Raw genomic sequence first — 7,914 nt, forward strand, 5'->3', positions numbered from 1 at the left:
TGTAATTGTATCTTTATCAATTGATTTCCAGCCAGGGAGGTGTGTAGATGTCCAGGTTGTTGAGAGAATACGTCGGTACGATTAACAGCCGTATTCACTGATTAAGTATCTATGTATATATGTAACGCTTCACAAATAAGCGAGCGTCGTTAGTTATTGTTTCTGAACAAGATTAAAATAAAGTAAATTTATTTTTGTAACCAATACAAAAATAAATGTTATTTTTAAATGGGGCAGCCCGAAAAAAAGGGTAAAAAATATTTCTGAGGCAGTCAAGACTAACATTTTACTAATAGTGTCTTAGGAGTCAAGTGTAAATATAATATTTGCTTTCTAACATATAATTTTAAATTGAGAATTGAGAACATTGTCCCGTTTTACAAGACAAATAGACTTGCAAAAAAAATGGAGCAAGTTGCATTACATTGCGGCGCTTATTAATAATAATAATAATTAAATTCATTTATTCAAGTAACATTATGGCTCATTTTGTTAAACAATTTTTCTTAACCTATGCTAGTAGAAAATTACGATAAATAAAAAAAAAAAAAACAAAATTAAATTCATGGAAATACTTCATTATTTAACCATCCCACTAGAGATGGCATTGACCACTACAAAATCGTTAGCTTTACGGCCTCGCAATGTAATGCAACTTGCACGATTTTTCTTGCAAGTCTAAACTCGGCTTTAAAGTGCTAAAAAAGTTTGCACGGGAAATATTAGATCATCCGACAACCTTACTCCATCATCATCATACCATCCGTAGCACGTCCACTGGGGGACATAGGCCTCCCCCATAGACCTCCAGTTGCTTCGATTGGAAGCGGTCTGCAAAAACCTAACCCGTGGCTACCTAACTTCCATATATTCAATGAAATCAAAGCTAACTGCTTAATAAATTGCAAGGTTTAAATCCACACGGAACATTGAAAAAATTACCAATAATCGCGATTCTACATAAGATTTCCGTATTAAAAGTAAACCTGATGACCTTTATTATGGTATGTTAGTGGGGGCTTTACCACGCATACGCAAGTGAAAGGATATAAGATCGCACTGATTCTCGCGCGTCGAGTGTGCGATATAAACACAAAAGGGTTCTCAAGGTTAAAAATAATGACGTATTTCGTGGAAAAAATAAGTTCCGATATTCAGCTCAGTTTTGCAATGTCAATATGTAGATAATATGGTATTATCAAACTTGGACCAAAACCAAAGTTGAGAAACGTTCTTAGCTGTTTATCCTTATTAACTCATCATCAGCCGGAATACGACCACTGCTAAACAAAGGTCTAAGAACGCCACAATGAATAACAACTCGCCATTTGGATCTAACGGTTGTCCGTAACTCTCACGGTGTCGTCAGTCCATCTAGCGGGTTACCTCAAAGTCAAAGTCAAAGTCAGAATATGTTTATTCAATTTAGGCTATAACAAACACTAATGAATGTCAAAAAAAAATCTACCAACGCTTCGTCATCTTCCGGTTCATGGTCGCCACTCGAGGACTTTTCTTCCCCAACGGTTATCTGTTTTTCGAGCGATCCCGCACATTGCCACTTCAACTTGCATAATGCTTGCATAGCTATGTTGGCGACTTCAGTTCTTCGATTATTAACTAAAGGTAAATTTGAACATCTATTGTTTTTTTTTTGGTACACATCGAGCTGAATACTGGAAAGCATGTAATAATAAGCCGTGGTGGCCTAGTGGTTTGACCTATCGCCTCTCAAGCAGAGGGTCGTGGGTTCAAACCCCGGCTCGCACCTCCGAGTTTTTCGAAATTCATGTGCGGAAACCTGCACAAACCTGCAAAGCAATTCAATGGTGCGTGTGAAGTTCCCAATCCGCACTGGGCCCGCGTGGGAACTATGGCCCAAGCCCTCTTGTTCTGAGAGGAGGCCTGTGCCCAGCAGTGGGACGTATATATGCTGGGATGATGATGATGATGATGTAATAATTATTTGCCAAATAAATTAATATTAATTAATAAAGAGAAGGTTACTTAACGAAGTCACACATACTAGAAATAATTTACATACGCGAGCGACGGCGCCGGTTATATCCAGTGTGTAATATCTAGTCATGCAAAGAAGGTTACCAGACAACATGATTACCAGAAGCAAAAGTAATAACAAGTCATAAATCATGAACTTTAAAATAAGACTCGTTAACTTTGATCACGTGACATCTGCTGTACGTTTGGCCACAAATGTAGCAAATGTACGGGAAAATTTGAAAAACTTAACAGATCTCTATCAGTTACTAGTTAAGTTTTACCGATTATTTTACAGCGTGTATGCCTCTAATATTATAAATTCGAAAGTTTGTAAGTCTGTTTGTTTTTTTGTTAACGCCTCACTCCTATACCGCTGAACCAACTTAGATGAAATTCGGTATACAGATAGCGAAATACCGATAAACGAATTTATACGGACGGAGTCGCGGACAACAGCTAGTTTTTTATACAAACACAAACAATAACCTTTTAATATGTTTTTAGTGTTATGAAGCGATATTGCAATCAATTTCAAGTTTAGCATTAACTACCAGATCGTAGTTAATTTTTTAATTCTTTTCAAGCAAATCAGTAAGTGCGACGTCTCAAATTAAATTTTAAGTAGTACCTAATCACGTAGTTATCTTTAAGCGCTGATTTATTTTATAAAGAAAAATAGTCGTGTTATTTCAATAGATAAAACATATGAATGTATGTATATTTGATCGTTACTATTACTAACTACCTTAAAGTTTGTGATTAAGTAAAATGAAACTACACGCTGTATAAGTGGTTACTTACTAGATCAAATAATGATATTATCTGATATTGTTGAGGATAGTAGCATAATTTTATTAGTAGTACAGTCAGCATCAAAAGTAGATGGTTACTTTTGTACTTCGTAGTTTTACAGCCACGTACTTAGCGCCATACAAGATTGACAAATGTGTTATTGTGACAGAGTAAAAAAGTAACCAGCTACTCGCTGACCGTACCTAATAAAGCCCTGCGTCGCAGCGTTCGGTCATATTAAAAAAAGCCAATAATCTCTCTCTCTTTATAATATTGACCTAATCTTAAGAACTATATACCTACAACGTGAAATGAAATAAAATTTGAATTTGAATTACAGATTTCCTTGTTCCTGTAACAAAGGTCCCATATTAAGTTATCTAAGTACATTTATTTTCATGTGGGATATATTTGTTCCAAAATATAATATAGTGGACAATCAGCGTACTGTCAGCAAGGCAAGGACACAAAATTATCTATAGGTAACTCACATCCTTTTATGGCGACTATCTTCAATTTCCGAATGTGGCAACACCGCCACGATGTTGCCATCGGCCCCGCCTTAACGTTAACATCCGAAGGATTGCAACACTGTCCAGTTATGGCAGGTAAATACAATTGTCTACCGCTAAGCTTCTATTGTCGTAGACAGTTATTAAGTACAGGTTCTTATATAATGAAAGTCATTAACGTTTCGCATTAACGTAATGCGGTAATGTGGCAAACGAAACATTCCGCACGCACTTTATTAATGGTATTCCCTATTGTATTAGTGTAAACGTTAGGCGGCTAAAAAACCCGGCCAAGAGACACGTGATAGGGTTTCATTGCTGTTACGACCAAGTCAAGTAATATTTTTCTAAGGATTTTGTATTTTGTACGGAATCTTCCAAGTTCAGGTATGTTTCATACCTGGATGCTATTTACTCTTAAATTACTAGTAATTCTCAAGGAAATTTAGCCGTTATAGTCTTGCTTGTAAATTTGATAAATACTTACCTTACCTACTACCATCATGTTTTTTTCTTTTATTTTTAATACTTATTCAATTACTTTAGTTTTTAGGGGGGGGGGGGGTTTCAATTTGAATGAAAATTAGCACTTTAAAGTTGAATATTTCGCAAACACACACCGTGTACACAGGTGGTAGGACCTTGTGCAAAGTCCGCCCGGATTGCTACCACCATCTTGCTCGCTGATCCTGCCGTGAAGTGTTTCGGCGTGGAGAGTAAGACAGCCGGTGAAATTACTGGCACGGGATGTATCCCATCTTAAGCCTCTAGGTTAGCAACGCGTCTGAAATACCCCTGGTGTTGCAGATGTTTATGGGCGGTTGTGATCTCTTACCATGAGGAGACCGACTTGCTCGTTTGCCATCCAGTCGAATAAAAAAAAATAGATCAATGAAAATCGTCTTCACAAACCAATGATTTTAAATAACCTATCCAACGATATCCCACAATAGGGTTAGAAAAAAAACACCTCCACTTCACGTCTATGGCAGGTAAAAATTTCAATATTTTTACCATTGTGTTGGCATAGTTGCTGCATGTACTTATATAATGCTAAATTGCAGTATACTAGCAATTCGAGCAAAGCCGCGAACTGACGGACAAACAGACAATACATGGCGAAACTATAAGGGTTTATGCTATTTTAGCTACGGAACCCTAAAAAACAAATTAAAGTATGTCATGTAGGTAGGCCCCAGAAACTCTCATTGCACCTGTTAGGTACTTGGCATTTAAAATCTGTTCTTCTTTACAACCGGTCCAGGATGTTTTTCTACGTAAATGAAAGTAGTCCATGTTTCGAGTTGTTACATAAATTCTGTACAACGGACACGGACGTCTTCAGGTCTTGAGAAATTAAAGGCTGGCTCAGAATAGTGGTGCAACGCCGTATTACTATGTATCAGGATCTAAGACGATGCAATTTACGATTAGCTATTAACGGATGTCATATAGTAAAACAAAATGTGATCACTTTGAGTAGCAAAATCAAATATCAAGGGAGTAGTATACCTCAGTTAGTAGGTAGTAAGTAAATAGTAGCGTCATTTATTTAAACAAACGCATTATTGTAAAGGTACAATTGAAGTACTTAGGTATACTAAACTATCCTAAAAATAACTTAAATATATATACGATTCCCCCAAGTCTTGTCCCTGCGGAAGAGTGCCCTAAGGCTGGCTGCATTTCCGCGTTGTACCGTGATCCCAATACGTTGGGCGAGAAATGCACCAGCCCTACGGTCATTGGTAATTTCGATTTTTATTTGACCAAAAAGTTTGTGAGCGTCTGAACTACACGGACCCAAAGTTTCAACAGCAAAAGCCGCAAATATGTAGGTACAGTATTTAGAGAGCCCTGGTGCTACATCCCCCATTATTATAAACTTGATATGTAAATAAGTTTTAATTTTTCTGGTCTGGGGTCCGAACCCACGCTCTCTCTCGGGATTATGAATGCGAAAGTTTGTAAGTCTGTTTGTTTATTTCTTCATCACCTCTAAAGCATTGAACCGATTTAGGCTATAGTTTGGTATAAATGTAAGCAGTATCATCATCATTGTATCAGGCGTAAGACGTCCACTTTTGGACATAGGCCTCCCCCATAGACCTCCTGTTGCATCGGTTGGAAGCGGCCTGTATCCACCGTGAACCCGCGGCTTTTACCACGCCATCAGTCCGTGAGCCTACGAATTAACCATGGCTGGATAGATTGGTTCGGATGTGGTGCAGTTGGTAGCATACTTGGCGCATATCATCATCAGCCTACAGCAGCCCACTGCTGGACATAGACTTCTTCCAAGCCGCGCCACAACACCCCGGTCTTCAGCCCCTCGCATCCATCCGCCGCTAGCGACCCTCTTCGTCTTCGTCCGTCCACCGTGCCACAGGACGCCCTACACTACGCTTTCCCGCGCGTTTTCCGTCTTGGCGCATTATAGCCAAGATAATTTGAATCCCGACCGGCGCACAAGACTTTTTTAAGATTGTTTTTTTTATCTTTTTTTGTATTTTTTATTTCAATTCCAAATTTTTTGTTACTTTTACGGTCATCCCGTAAAACCCATATCGAAAATACAAACTGAAATATAGATGCATAGAAAAACCAGAAAAATAAGACCAGCGCTGGGAATCGAACCCAGGTCCTCGGCATTCCGTGCCGCGTGCTATACCGCTACACCACCGCTGGCTTTTTTTGTATTAACTATCGTTATTAGCAAGAATGTTATGTGGTCATTGTTCGAGGGTTTCAACCGCCTCGATTCATGTGGTCACATTTTTTTATGAGTGGCTGTAGAATGTGATGACATTATCGATTATTTTGTAGACATCCTATAGGTTCTTTTACTAGATAACCTGGAAACTGTAACAGAATCTTCTACCATGTCAACAAAAATGTGTCGCTTGAATAATACCTTACGCGCACTCGCAGTTTCGTAAAGGCTTAATCAGTGGTTTCTCAAATTTCATAGTAAGCGACCATAGTGGCCTTCTCTTTCCGGAAGAGATAAGTTGTGGTTACGCCATGTTTCCTGGCCAATGGAGAGACGCCCGTGCTCAGTAAGTGTAATGTTTTTCTAAGGTTTTACAGAGACGCATTAGTGATTACTGACTATTAAAGAAAGAGGAAATACGAGGTACCTACATATCTTTACTCGCAAAAGAGTGACAACCTAAAATTTGAACTGTAAATAGTAACTTGAAATTTATTAAATACTAGCGCCTTTGCCCTTTTTTTTTATTTATTTCTAATTTGACACTGTCATGTTATTTTTGGTTGACATTTTATTACATTTCGATTACTATTACATGTACATTATTTTAGTTCCTACCTATATACGTAATTACAATGTTTTTTTAAGAAGGTAACACGACTCACGGACATATTTAGAGGAACGCAAAAAATGAGGCAATAAATCAAAACTTCCAGCCTCTTCCGCATACTCTTTATGAAATGTTGAGTTATTTTACTCCGTTCTTGCCTCAGTCACGTCTACTTATCTACATTATAGTATCTGTCTATTTAGTATTATAATATCTGTCTATTTAGTACTAACGATTTGAAGAATTTAAACTAATTATACTTAACCTAAGAACAAATCGTGCCTTAGTAATTATTATTATATCACGCTTATTATTTACAACATTTGGGATCAAGGCAAATAAATATACAGACTGTACAAAATTAAACTTTTACGCTCTCAAGGGATTTTTGCAAACGGAACCAGTTTTATGAAATGCTGATTTTATTCATGTTGCCATGATCACTGGCCGTAAGCACTAAGCAAAGGGGCTACTACAAAATTCGAAAATCGATGTTCGTATCGTGCCGACCCTCTCACTCTCGTTTTAAATAATATAAGCGCCAGCGGGACAGCAAGACACGAAGTTCGAATTTTGCACTTCGTAGTAATGGGCCAGAACCGGGTATGGATTTTATTAATATGGCAAGACCAAAAAAGTCACCGTTTAGTAAAAATCTGTGGCGAATCGTACTTTATTTACCTTACATGGATTAATGTATCTACATGGTTATATTGGTTTGAAAATGTGGACAGAATAAAAAAGTTGACCCTTATACCTCTGAAGTACTACACCTACTTAAGTAATAAATATGGTAAGTAACAATGTAATGGTACATGTAAAATCGTGCAGTTTAATGTTTTATTTTTGTCTGATAAGCTGAGGCAGATTTCTATGATGTCGTCCTTGTTTATTTTGTTCGAATAATAAGATCCATTCGGTACACAAAATAGAGAGAGAGAGACAGAGAGACAGAGAGAGAGAGAGAGAGAGAGAGAGAGAGAGAGAGAGAGAGAGAGAGAGAGAGAGAGAGAGAGAGAGGTAGAACAGGCCCTAATCACAGAGTGTATAATAGTACAAACGTAATAGTCATGCCCTAATGGTCATATTTGAGAGCAGTAAAATAGCCTCAAGAAATTAAAAAACGAACAGCATTTCGTTGATATGGTCATCACTTGACTATTGGCGTCAGTAAGGAATTAGAATTTCGAAAGGTATCGTAATACTGATGTTCTCATCAATAAATAAAGAGATTTTAACTACGAACCAATGACACTGCCATTATCAACTACTTTCATAATTACCTA

This window comes from Choristoneura fumiferana, chromosome 10 (genome assembly GCF_025370935.1).
Source record: "Choristoneura fumiferana chromosome 10, NRCan_CFum_1, whole genome shotgun sequence".
In the NCBI taxonomy this organism is placed as follows: Eukaryota; Metazoa; Arthropoda; class Insecta; order Lepidoptera; family Tortricidae; genus Choristoneura; species Choristoneura fumiferana.